The sequence below is a fragment of the Neovison vison genome, chromosome 11 (genome assembly GCF_020171115.1).
Source record: "Neovison vison isolate M4711 chromosome 11, ASM_NN_V1, whole genome shotgun sequence".
NCBI classification, from domain to species: Eukaryota; Metazoa; Chordata; class Mammalia; order Carnivora; family Mustelidae; genus Neogale; species Neogale vison.
Window position 1 is genome coordinate 201,173,423 of NC_058101.1, and position 13,849 is coordinate 201,187,271.

Below are 13,849 nucleotides of genomic sequence, written 5' to 3' on the forward strand. Positions count from 1 at the left end.
CTGAATTGAAATAATTACTTCGGAAATTGTACTGCATATAAATAGAATATTTTAAAGTGTGGCTAACCTTGACATATTTAATTGAGCTGCTTATTTTTATTTTTTTTTAAAGATTTTATTTATTTATCAGAGAGAGAGGGAGAGAGAGCGAGCACAGGCAGACAGAATGGCAGGCAGAGGCAGAGGGAGAAGCAGGCTCCCTGCCGAGCAAGGAGCCCGACGCGGGACTCGATCCCAGGACACTGGGATCATGACCCGAGCCGAAGGCAGCTGCCCAACCAACTGAGCCACCCAGGCGTCCCGAGCTGCTTATTTTTAAGTTTTAGTTTTCTTGACATAAGAACATTGACTAATTTATAACTGCTTAAAAATCTTTATACATTTATATATTTGTTCTTGAGGATTAGCAGTCCGAATTTACTAACTACTGAACTCTCTGCCCTGTTTGTGTGCTAATTTTACCTTTGTCTCCTTGAGATTTTTATTTTCCTGCTTCTATTAGTTTATTCACTTACTTCTCATCTCATTTATGATACATTTTATAAGCTGCCACAAATTCTGTCTATTATGAGATAAAAGTACTTAGGTAAGCCCAATTTCTTTTAGAAGATCCAAAATGGTAAATTATAGTTAGTCATTAGTAGTCTCTGCATAGCTTATAATGATGCTCTTAGAATATTGTGCTAAAAGGTGAGTAATTCCAGGTTATAATTTAAGAGAATAATTAAACATACTAAGTCGGTCTACTGTTCATTAAGAGTAAATATGTGAACTAAGGTACTCAAAATATATGTTCCTACATACAAACAATAGATTAAGTAAAACATACTTCTATTTATTTGTAATCAAAAATTATTTGGAATTCCTGGAGATTCATATGCAGTGTATGAAATAATACAAAAGATCCCACATGCCATCTACCCAGTGTCCTCCTGATGACAACCCCTCACAGAGCTATGTAGCACAATGTACAATCAGCCCTTTGACATTGATAAATTCAAGGTAGAGAATATTTCCATCATCATCATGTTCACTCATTATATTAGTTTCTTAGTGTTGCCCTAAGAAATTACTAGAGATTGAGAGGCTTAAAACAATGGAAATGTATCCTCTCACCGTGGCGGAAGCCAGAAGTCTGGAACCAAGATGCTAGTAGGGCTAAAGTCCCTCCGAAGGCTCCAGAAGGGAATGCTCCCCACCTCTTCCAGCTTGTGGTGGCTCCAGGTGTCCCTTGGTTTGTGGCTACATCACACCAATCTCTGCCTCTGTCTTCCCGTGACCTTTGCCCTGTTTTTCTCTTTTCTCTCTCTTAAAAGGACACTCATCATTGGATTCTGGGTCCAGTCAGATAATCTAGAATGATCTCATCTTGAGATCCTTGATTAAATATGCAAAGACCCTTTTCCCCAAGAAGGTCCTGTTTGCAGGTTCTAGGGGTTAGGACATAACCATGTCCATGTTTCTTGGAAAGGGCCACTGTTCAATCCACTCATGTTTCTAGGTTCCATCTTTTGTTATAGTTACACAAGACCCTGAGATTCTGTTAATTCTTTTTTTTTCTATTTTTCTCTGTTGTTCAGACTGGGCAATCTTGTTTTGTCCCATTTTGTCTTCCAGTTCATGGATTCTTTTCTCTGTTTCTTCCATTCTGCTCTTGAGTCCATCCATTAAACTTCTTGTATTGATTATTTTATTTTCAAATGCTCAAAGTTCCCTTTGGTTCTTCTTTATATCTCCTAAGTTTTTCATAGACACATTCTAATTTGTAAATGCTTATTGAGATATTTTACCATGCATTTGATCATGGCTGTTTTACAACTTTTTAAGGTAATTCTCTAACTCTGTTAACTTGATACATGCATCTGTTGATTGTTCTTTTCATTGAGTTTTAGATCTTTCTGGATCTGGGCATGATAAAAGATTTTTAACTCAAACCTGGGCATTTCTTTCTTTTTTTTAAGATTTTATTTTTTTATTTGACAGACAGAGATCACAAGGAGGCAGAGAAGCAGGCAGAGAGAGAAAGAGGAAGCAGGATCCCTGCTGAGCAGAGAGCCCGATGTGGGGCTCGAACCCAGCACCCTGGGATCATGACCTGAGCCAAAGGCAGAGACTCAACCCACTGAGCCAACCAGGCGCCCCTGGGCATTTCTTATTCTAAGATTCTCATTTAAGCCTTCTGTGTTAGTTGGCTTTCTCTGATGCTACTGTGTCAGGAGAAGGAGATGGGCACCATTTCATCACCACCAGGTAGAACCCTAGTCTAGATTTCCACTCAGTTTACATCATATTCCTTGATAGGACTCTCCTCTAGGACCCTATTGATCCCACCTCAGGGGAATGTAAAGAGATGTCTCCCTGTGTAATGTAGGCTGTCACCTTGGTAAGGATGAAAGGGGAGGTTTTCCAGTCAGACAGGATGAAAGTCTAAGCTCATCTTTTGGCCTTCGCTGGCATCAACCTAACAGGGTTTGGAGGCACTTCATTACTGACTCAAAAGAGAGAAGCTCTGCATTCCCCACTCGGCATCTCTTGGTAAAGGTAGGGTGTGGCCAAAGGTTTTTTTCTGTGAAGTTACGTTGAGTGTTGATGGGTATGTCTAATCTGTTCTGTCTTGCTAGGCTCCCCTTTCCTGCTCCTTTGGCTACAAAGAGCAGGCTTCCATTGTGGAATATTTCTGTCTGTGCCCATTGGCATTTCTGAGTTGCTGGCTTCTTCAGCAACAAGATGAAAATACGAGATTAAAAAAAAAAAATCCAGTAAATCACTACCAAGTTTTTCCTTGTGCTCCAAGGTCAATAGCTGGTTTGACTTCTTCTTTCCCCTTTCCAAAGTCTCATGTTTGTTTTATATATAATTTCCAGAGGTTTTAGTCCTTCCTTTAGAAAGGAAGAATACATCTCTGCCATGTTCCTGAGAGCAGACGCCCATTTACACTTATTTTTTAAAATTAGATTCAAGGAGCTCATTTTAAAACAAATGCTAATTTGCTATGTCATATATCCTTAGTGAAATATATGTGTTTTGTTTCTCCATATTTTTGAGTTATTTGTATTAGAGATATCTGAGCTATCTGTTCGGGCGATCACTCAATAGCAAATATTTGTATGTTTTGCATTTGAAAATTATACATTTTAAATCCCATGATTATTCCTCAGAAAATTATTTAAAGGGTATTATTATCAATCTGAGAGTAGAGGTGGGTTTTATTGGAAAACCATGATCATTTTATCTGTATTAACTTTATCCTACAAGCATTTCACAACGATTGTGAGTCAATAGTTTTTTTTTTTTTTAAGACTACATGGGTAGGGCTGCCTGAATGCCACAGTCCTTAAGTGTCTGCCTTAGGCTCAGGTCACGATCCCCAGGTCTTGGGTTCGAGCCTCACATTGGGGTCCCTGCTCAGCGGGAAACCTGCTTCTCCCTCTCCCGCTTCCTGTGCCTTTTTCCTTCCCTTGCTGTCTCTCTCTGTCAATTAAATAAAGAAAAATTAAAAAAAAAATACATAGTTCTTCAATTCACAAACCTTTGTTCCTGGTGTGGAAATATGCAAAGTTTGTTTAGGGTTGTTCAAATTAAAGTAGCCATTCTGACTTCAGAGCGTTGCCTGACACCGTAAGGTTTCTAGATTCAGCTGTATGTTTTCTATTCCCATAACTGGAAGCAATATTTTATGCAACCCTTAGGAAAAAAAGATCAGAAACCAACTCAGAACTGTTGGTGGTGAAGGCAGGGCTTGGGCAGAGAATCATCCCTCAGCCTTATTTAAATGATTAGGGGTAGAGATTAAAAAGTTGGGTCAACTGTTAGGCTCTAGTGTTCCTTATACTCAAAGGGTATTAAATGATGTAGTTTCACAGTTTAGGGCTTTAGCTCCTCTGGGCCTTTGTTTTCTGGGTTAGAAAAATCTCGTTCTTGTTCCCATTATCTTTTAAAATACATATTACCTCCTTCCCTCTCCTGAGCCACTTTCTCTCTTCTGTGCATTTCAGTCTGGTTTCCTTAATTCTCCGTAGGTACAGACCTGCTCTGTGTTCATTTTTCTGTTATCCTTTCAAAATATATCCACTTTAGGCAAGCTTGCTATGTTTTTATATACCAACAAGAAATGACCTGATAAACAATTTGATGCAAATATTTCAATAGCAGTTTGGCAGTCTAGTTTCCAAGGATATATAGTGAAAATTCACTCTGGAATCCCTACACTGAAACCCTGTTTCTTATATGTGAAATAAATGCAATTGGCTTCAATTTGAAAAAATACATTCTTTGTAAATGTATTTTGGTACAGATTCTTACAAAAAATAATGTAAAAACTCTACTTTGATGTAGCTGGTACCAAACTGGTCTGGGTTTTAGAAATGATTCGTGTTATGTGAGTGTGTTTCCAACTTTTTATGGAAAAATGTAAACATATACAGATGAATTTTAAGCCAACAAAGTGTTGACACTCAAATAATCTTGTGTGCTTCATTTCTAATGTTATATTGGTACAAAACACAATTTTTAGAAGAAATTACAAAGGAAATATAGATTTAATGGATAGCAGATTATTCAATTTTCAATAAACAAAACATAAAATTGATAACTATAATAAACACGCCATTTATAAAAATTGACATAACACAAAAACCCCAACAGGTGAATGCACAGTGGACTGTAACAGTTGTGGAGGCTGAAGGTGGTATTTATGTTATTTTAAAAAATTAAAAAGTTAACTTACAAATGAGGAATAAACACGGAAAATATTTATCCTAATTATTAAACAAAGAGATTAAGATTATTCTCAATCTTTTGTGTTTTTTTTAAGATTTTATGTATTTATTTGACAGAGAGAGAACACAAGTAGGCAGAGAGGCAGGCAGAGAGAGAGAGAGAGAGAGAGAGCGAGACGAGGAAGCAGATGAGGAAGCTCCCTGCTGAGCAGAGAGCCCGATGTGGGGCTCGATCCCAGGACCCTGGCATCATGACAGGAGCTGAAGGCAGAGGCTTTAACCCACTGAGCCACCCAGGCGCCCCAAGATTAATCTCAATCTTAATATGGACACTTACAATGTCAAGATTGGATGAAATAAGCATTCAAAATGTTTCTAATGTAATTTCTGAACACACAGCAAACGCATAGTACATAAAATGATGAAATAATTTACATGTAGGAGTACATCCTAAAGATATATAAATTGGACAATGTTTTATTCCCAAAAGTTTTATATTAATTATTCTTTATATCTGGTGGATTGGAACTAACGCATTCACCCATGACTAGCAATAGTTAAACTAATCAAAAACATACAGTAAATGGCACGATAAGCCTTTGCCCATTGAAAAATACTGTTAACCATAAGAGAAAATAACTATCATACAATATTAAATAAAAATTATACAATTGTTCTTACATGAGTAAATGACAAAAGTCATTTGTTTTCAACAGATGAGATCAGTGATAATATTTATCTTCTTCTCGGCCCCTTTCTGAAGTATCCAAATGCCCTAGAATTCAAGGCTATTACATTTATAACGTACACTAACCTTGAGACTAAAACAGATGATCTGTTGCTTGAAACAGAGCTAAACTCCAGCGGCACAATAGATGGCTCGCTGAATTGACGTCTTCACACGAGGCAAGTGTCTGTAACACGAAAGAACTCAGATGGAAGAGAGTGAGAGGCCAGTAAGTGCCAGAAATTTGTAGATGGATTTGAACTTGACTCGTCAGTCAGTTTTAGAAGTGGAGACCATGCATAGAAAAAGAATTCCAAATGAGTAATAACATTTTTGTGTGATGTAGACTGTGTTTCCCGAGCAGGCTCTTGAACTTGACCTGCCTTGAAGAATCCCTGTTGTGGAGGTTTGATCTCCTCCTTGTAGGGATCTCAGGCTCCTGGCGGTGCTGTAGCAGCAGTCTAGGGGGAGAGCCGCTGGAAGCCAAGCGAAGAGTATAAAAGCTAACAACACTTTGCCAAGAAAAGATAACTCAATCAAAGGGAAGGGAAGAACAGGGATTTTTTTTTTCCCCCAATACGTTTTTAGCAGACAGGCCAGGTTTAGAGAACAAAGTAACATTATGTGGAGCAACACATTGAAACCTCCTAGAAAAGCTATAAGAAATAAACTGCTAACAGTATTACTGCATCATTTTGGAAGATGAAGAAATAAAAACCTAGGTGCTACAATAAAAACATACGTGTTTAGAAAAATAATGGACTTTTTAAAGAACACACATTTTATTTAAAATCGAATCACATTTTTTTGAAAAAGAAAAGTAAATGTTTACATGCATGCTTTACTTTCTATGTGTTTTATCATACATATATAACAAATGTAGTATTATAAGTTTATATTTATAATAAATTTATGTTATAAATGGATAACATACTTTATTTACAGTATACTTTATTGTCTTACTTACATTGATTTTCTCTACAGTTATCTTCTGCAGAAAATAAGTTTGTGCATTTAGGGGTACCTGAGTGGCTCAGTCTGTTAAGTGTCTGACTTAAGCTCAGGTCATGATCTCAGGGTCCTACGCTCTAGCCCTGCGTTGGACTCCCCACTCAGCAGGGAGTTCGCTTTTCCCTCTCCCCTGCTCCTGAGAACCTTTTCTCTCTCTTTCAAATAAGTGAATATTTTTTAAAAGTTTGTGCATTTAATATTTGCCTTAATCTTTGCGGTTGGGCCCACCTCAGAGATTTTCATGAATTGATTTTATATATATATATATATATATACACACATACATATATATGTATATGTATATATATATACATATATATCCATATATATATATCTTTACAAAGATGCAAAGTAAAAAAAATATATATATATATACACACACACATATATATATGTATATGTATATATATATATATATATATTTTTTACTTTGCATCTTTGTTGAAGAAAAAACTTACATGGTATTTTTCTCACTGACTATATTATAACAACCAAATCTCCAGGGATTAAAGGCACGTCAGATGCAGGTAAACCTGGGATTTTTGAAGTATTTTCTAGTCATGGAATCTGACTCAATATAAAGCATTTAATAAAAAAATTTTATCTAGAATGTTAGCATAGGTGTCAAGTTATATTTACCATAAACTCTCTCCTATAAAATAGTATTGTCCAAGATACCAAAAGCTATCTAACGTCATATTTATTACAGAACAAAAAATAAGTAGAAGATAGTTCCTGCTCTCAAAACATCTATAAGGGCATCATGATTTGTAATCATTAATATTCATCCACTGGTTTCCAGAAAAGAACCTCTGTTGTGACTTGAACCTTCTCTGTGAATGAAGGATGGTCCAACATCCCCTCTCTCCAGTGCTTTACTCAGCCCTTCCTGAGGGCAGCGAGAACAACTTACCCCACTGATGGTATGAAGAAGTGTTTTCTAAAGCATGGTCAGGGCTTTGGTTTTATCAGTGGGTTAATCTTCCTCCATGTTTCTCTCAACACTTTAAATCTGAGTATTTTCAAGATTCTTTAAACCAGAAAAACCTCAAAAGGTGTTATTCTAGTATAAGACCTAGTATTATTTTATTTTTTCTTATTATTAATAACAAATAATGTATTATTTGTTTCAGGGGTACAGGTCTGTGATTCATCAGTCTTACACACTTCACAGCGCTCACCATAGCACATACCCTCCCAAGTGTCCATAACCCAACCACCCTATCCACAGCCCCCCTCCACCCAGCAACCCTCAGTTTGTTTTGTGAGATTAAAATTCTCTTACGTTTTGTCTCCTCTGGTTTTATCTTATTTCATTTTCCCTTCCCCTAAGATCTTCTGTCTTGTTTCTCAAATTCCTTATATCAGTGAGATCACATGATAAAATTGTCTTTCTCTAATTGACTTATTTCACTTAGCATAATACCATCTAGTTCCATCCACATCATTACAAATAGCTAGATTTCCTTTTTGATGACTGCATAATATTTCATTGTATGCATATGTATGTGTGTGTGTGCGCACACACACATACCACATCTTCTTTATCCATTCATCTGTTGATGCATATCTAGGCTCTTTCCATAGTTTGGCTATTGTGGATGTTGCTGCTATACACATTGGGTTGCACATGCCCCCTTAGATCATCACATTTGTATCTTTGGGGTAAATACCCAGTCATTAGGGCAAGTGCGGGGTCGTAGGGTAGTTCTATTCTCAACTTTTTAAGGAACCTCCTCAGAAGGCTTCATTTTAATGCTGACCAGCAGGCTCTAAGGGCTGTAGGGCCCATTTCTCAGCTTCTCTATTGGAGCAATGACCAAATAATGCAACAGACTCCCATTTTCATAAGGCTGGTTGGGTAAAGGTCTATGTGGTGAAAACAAGCTAACTACAGTTTTAGTGATGCCAGATAAACTAAAAGACATCCAATTAAATTTGAATTTGAGATATATTATGAAATAATTTTAGTCAAATATGTCATAAATATTGCATTGATAGGCTTATGCAAAGTATTGTTCATTGTTTGTCTTAAATTCAAATTTAACTGAGCTTCCAGTATTTTTATTTGTTAAATTTTGTAAGACGTCTTCAAGATCTAGATTTCAGATAGAAATGAAGAGTATCTAAACTGGTACTCTATAACACTGTATGCAAGATGACTTATATTTTGAGAATACAAATACCATACCGTACTGTAATCACTATCTAACTTTATTAGTTGCATTGCTTACAACTCAGGGGAGAGGAAGGCAGAATAATATGTTAAGTGCTTCATGTTCATAATATAAATATATTATCACAATCACCCTGGGGGTAAGTACCCTTTCTAACTCAACGGTAAAAATGAGAGTACTCAGGTTTATGCATTTCATCCTTTTCCTGGGACATACAGCGACTACCGGCAGGCAAAACTGGCTTTCCACTAATTCTCCCTCACTCCACAGAGGCTGGTCTTAATTGCCATTTGATACTGACATGAAATATTGAGAAATATGCAGAGAAATTAAAGAAGAAGAAACATAAAAATGTACTGCCCTGTGAATGGACTAGCTATTCAAAATTTTAATTGTTGTGTCTTGGTGTTAGACTGAATCAGTTCTTATCTACAATCAATCAATTCATACCATAACTTCCTACAGATGAATTACTCTCTTATAAATTCAAGAGAGCTAACCGAATCACTGTTACCAATAGCAGTCAACATTTGTTCATATTGTTGTGTTCCCAAAAGTCAGCACTGAAGACTGCTAAAAATGCAGATTCCTATTTCCTATGCAGAAAGATTCTGTTTCAGTTCTGGGCTGGCTGGACCCAGGGTTCACATTTTCTTTTTTTTTTTTTAAAGATTTTATTTATTTATTTGACAGAGATAGAGATCACAAGCAGGCGGAGAGTCAGGCAGAGAGAGAGAGAGAGAAGCAGGCTCTTGCCAAGCAAAGAGTCTGATGCGGGGCTCGATCCCAGGACCCTGAGATCATGACCTGAACCGAAGGCAGCGGCTTAACCCACTGAGCCACCCAGGGTTCACATTTTCAACAGTCCCTGCACTCAGCTCCCACACATGGGTGACCTGTCAACCAGACTTGGGTGAATATGGAGTTAATAAATAGCTAAGTCTGCTTTGATTTCCAGAAACGTTATATTTCAGGAATAGCTTGCCAATTAAGTACAAATGAATTAAATATTTATTCTAAAGTAGTCTGGATTATCATTTAAAGAAAGAAATGAAAAAAAAATAAAGAAAAAGGAATCCTTCATAATTCATTTGTTGCTTCTATTAGATGAGTCATTTCCAAACTTCCTTGTGCATGAGAATCACCAGGATTGCTGGGAAAAGCAGATTCCTGCAACTTGTTCCCACAGATATTGTTTCAGTATGTCTGAGGAATAGCCCAAGAACTGCCACATCCAAAACATTTCTGGTTGTGCTAATGTTGTCAGTCGTCAGATAACAGTTGAGGTACTAAGAGGTGAGCTGATACTATTTGAGAAATACTTAGAAGATCATCACACCAATGATGTATTTGATTTTGGAATTCTTCCGAAGTAAAAAGGAAATGTAAGATGAACTTGAATGTAGAAAAACAAAAAGGTATTAATCAATGAATTTAAAATATAATACGCAGAAAGATAAAATGAAGACTACATTTAAAATATAATATGCAGAAAGATAAAACAAAGACTACATTTTCCTGAAAAGAATCCTCATCGGATTAATAGTATAGTACAATTCTTTGGGCAACTAAAACTTACAACTGATTTCCTACATTTAAACCACTAAGATTTTGTAGAACCTGTTAAGGACAATCAAACCATGGATAAGTTGACATCTGCAAAGGTCTCTTGAGATACAGATTGAAATTAACAATTTTCATATTATTTTAAATATTTTTCTAGCCTATTGTATCATTTGTTTCCTTTTCTAACTAGCCATGAAGAAAGAGAAACGTAGATTTGAAAAAATATATACGTGATTATAAAAAATGTTAATGTTTTCTGAGAGGTTACAAGGTACTTAGAACTATGCCGAGCACTTTATATAATTTGCTAGTTTACTCCTCATTGCATCTGTAAGAAATTGATGTTTACATAGTCATTTTAAGAATAAAGAAAGCAAGATCTAGGTAGTTCTCAAATTCTCTGTCAAAAGTCACAAGGCAGGCAAGTGCCAGAGCCAAAGTACAGAGAAATGTCTATCACACTCCAAAGTCTTCTAGTTATAGAGATAAAGCTAATTAAATATGCCAGGCTGAAAGTGTAAGGGGAGCTAAATCAAGAAGAGGAAGTCAAGAAGGGATGGACGGTTGCCATTTTGAGCTGTGTGTTTCATTTGGTCTGGATCCCATTCCCCAGATGTCCGAGAATGTTGTGCTGTTCATGTCAGCACCGAAGACCTCTTTCTTATTCTAAGATCAAAGTTTCAATCTGGCTCAACGTTAAAACCCCTCAGTCCACTTCCAACACTTACTCAGTTATGCCTGTTCCTATTCACTTTTTTTGGTTTTGTTTTTTTGAAGTTTTAGCATTCTTTTTTTCTTCCCAGACTTTAAACTTCTTAAGAAAGACAACAAAGCCTGGCAGGACGTGTTCATGCAAAGCATGTTAATTGTTCTCCACCACTTTGAGAATGGACTGTGTCTTAACCACATTTGGATGCCCAGAGTATTCTAGTACTAAGGCTCATATATGAGTCACTAAATATACGTTACTTCAAAGTGGACAAGTCCATGACCATCTCTGTTCTGGGATGCCAGGTAATATATACTCATTCAATTTAGATACTAACCTAAATATTTCAACTTTCGTGCTCTGAAGACAAAATGATGTAATTAATGCTATGCTTATCCTTATCTGTATCTATTTATACAATTCAAAACCACCCCATTTTCTTCTTTCATTTTCTTTTATCTCAAATTGTAGTCTTGAATACACTGCCAGGCAGCAGGAACAATGAAAAGCAGAGATAAGAAGCCAGGGGCTGGAGCAGAGGTGATGATGGAGGAATTGAATTATTGCACAGGGTAGCAGATGAGTTCATTAATACATATTAATCCAAATACCTTGCTTTAGAGGATCCTAATAATATAAAATAACATTAATATTACACTTAGATGTGATTTGCAAGACTGTACCGGAGAAAGCTCTCAAAAGCATAAATGTTTGACAACAGAGGGGGGGAAAAGATGAAAAGGAAGAATTTTTAGAAAGACTGGTTTAAAACCAATATAATATTTTTGCATGTTTAAAATTCAAGCAGTTTTCAGTTAAATTCAGCAAACCAATGTAAGATATAAAAAAGTCACAGAAAAATTTATGAAGACTGACATTTCCTTAGAGCCTCTATTTAAGTCCATGTAAACCACATACACCATTTTAAAAAACAGAAACAGATGAAGGGTTGTTTTTGTTGTTGTTTTCTCAGTGTAGTATGGATAATTATATACTTTATTTACAAAATGGTTTGTTCCTCAGAGGAGAATTTTAATATGATAATTCTATATAGTTAATGACTTCAGAAGTAATTTGACTATTAAAGAAAAGGTATATAAGACAACCTTGTGAGCTGGGAATGAACTGAGTATATTTTATTTAATACTTTTTATCGATGAAGAAACAAGACTTGAACAAGTTCCATATTTTACCTAAAATTAGGTTTCTGAGAATGAAACCCAAACTTAAACACAGGACCGCCTAACTCATTGCGGCCAACTATCCTCATACATATTTGAAAAAGAAGAATCAGGTCTTCCAGGATGAGATTGGGAGAGAAGCGAGTATTCAGAAGAGGGAGACACCCCTGGGGAGGAAGGAGGAATCCAACCACAGAAGGGTGTGAATGTCACAATAAGAAGTGGGCCCTGAACTGGATAGGAAAGAGTAGTCTTGGGCGCCTGGGTGGCTCAGTGGGTTAAAGCCACTGCCTTCAGCTCAGGTCATGTTCTCAGGGTCCTGGGATCGAGCCCGGCATCAGGGTCTCTGCTCAGCGGGGAGCCTGCTTCCTCCTCTCTCTCTCTGCCCGCCTCTCTGCCTACTTGTGATCTCTGTCTGTCAAATAAATAAAATAAAATCTTAAAAAAAAAAAGAAAGAAAGAAGAGTCTTGGGGATTTGCCATGAAGGCGAGATGATCATAACTTAAAATATATTTGAAGAAGGAAACAAGGAGTGTAACACTTAGTATAGTCAATTTAGATATGCCGTCTAAACATATGACAAAAATATCTTCACAATAATGTTAATAAAACTTTAATCAATATATCTTTTCTTCTTTCAATAATATACATAACAGCCCATTAATGTTAAATGTTACCATGACATCTACCCAATGATTCAGAAATTTTCATTACAATATTTCTCTTTCATTTTTGGTGTTAATATGCTACTTTAAGCAAAGCATCATTTCTAAATCATTATTGGAGGTCAGAGGTATTTCTCCTTTCCACTTTATAACAGCTGTCCATTGGTAGCCATAAACTATTTTTTAACAGGATTATTTGGAAATACAGCCAATAGATATGAAATAAGAAAGTGCATGAAATAATATCCTTATTTATAGACACATTATTTTCTTATCAGAGATTCCACACGAGAAAGTACAAATCTTGTAAAAGACTTACGTAAGATCTACCTTCCAGGAAATAATTATTCTGGAAATTATATAAATTGGAAAGCATATACTTTATTGTACTTCTAAATATCTATAATTAGATCATTTCATTTCAAAATGAAAAACAATCTATAAAACACATCCCAAATATTTCTAATCAGCATTCTTTATTTGGTTCTTCACAAAATTTTTAACCCACTGTATGGTATAATGTGGCAATTTGTAAGATACAATCTTTAGTTTTATAAAGACAAGATATGGTATATATTTGATGTGCATGAATATATTTTCTATGGCTTAAAAATTCACATTTAAAATTCTATCATAAAATATAGAATATGAAAACAAAAAATATGTGAATTGCATATGCTCAAGTGATAAAAATTTAACTTAAGTTTGATTTATCTCAAAATAAATAAGAATTTTAAAAATTCACCAAAGACTAAATTGAGACAAATTACCAAGAGAAAAAAAAAAACCAATTCACTGGTATTGAAAATGGCAAATATAGTGAGAATAATGAAATATTTTAAATGATCGTAGGAGTAATTGATTTTAAAAATTCTTAATTTATCAGTCAGTTTCCTTTTGTTAGTATAATTACATTACATTTATTCACTTACATTTTGTTTATGCACTACCACCTAAAGAGACCTTTACCACTTGTACTTACAGATAACCTTGCCTAACTCCATGGCAGTATTTTAGTCCGGAGTTTCTGTCGATATTATAATACGAACATTTCAAGTGCAACTCAAGCAGTGAGGGAAGAAGGCCAGCTCAGC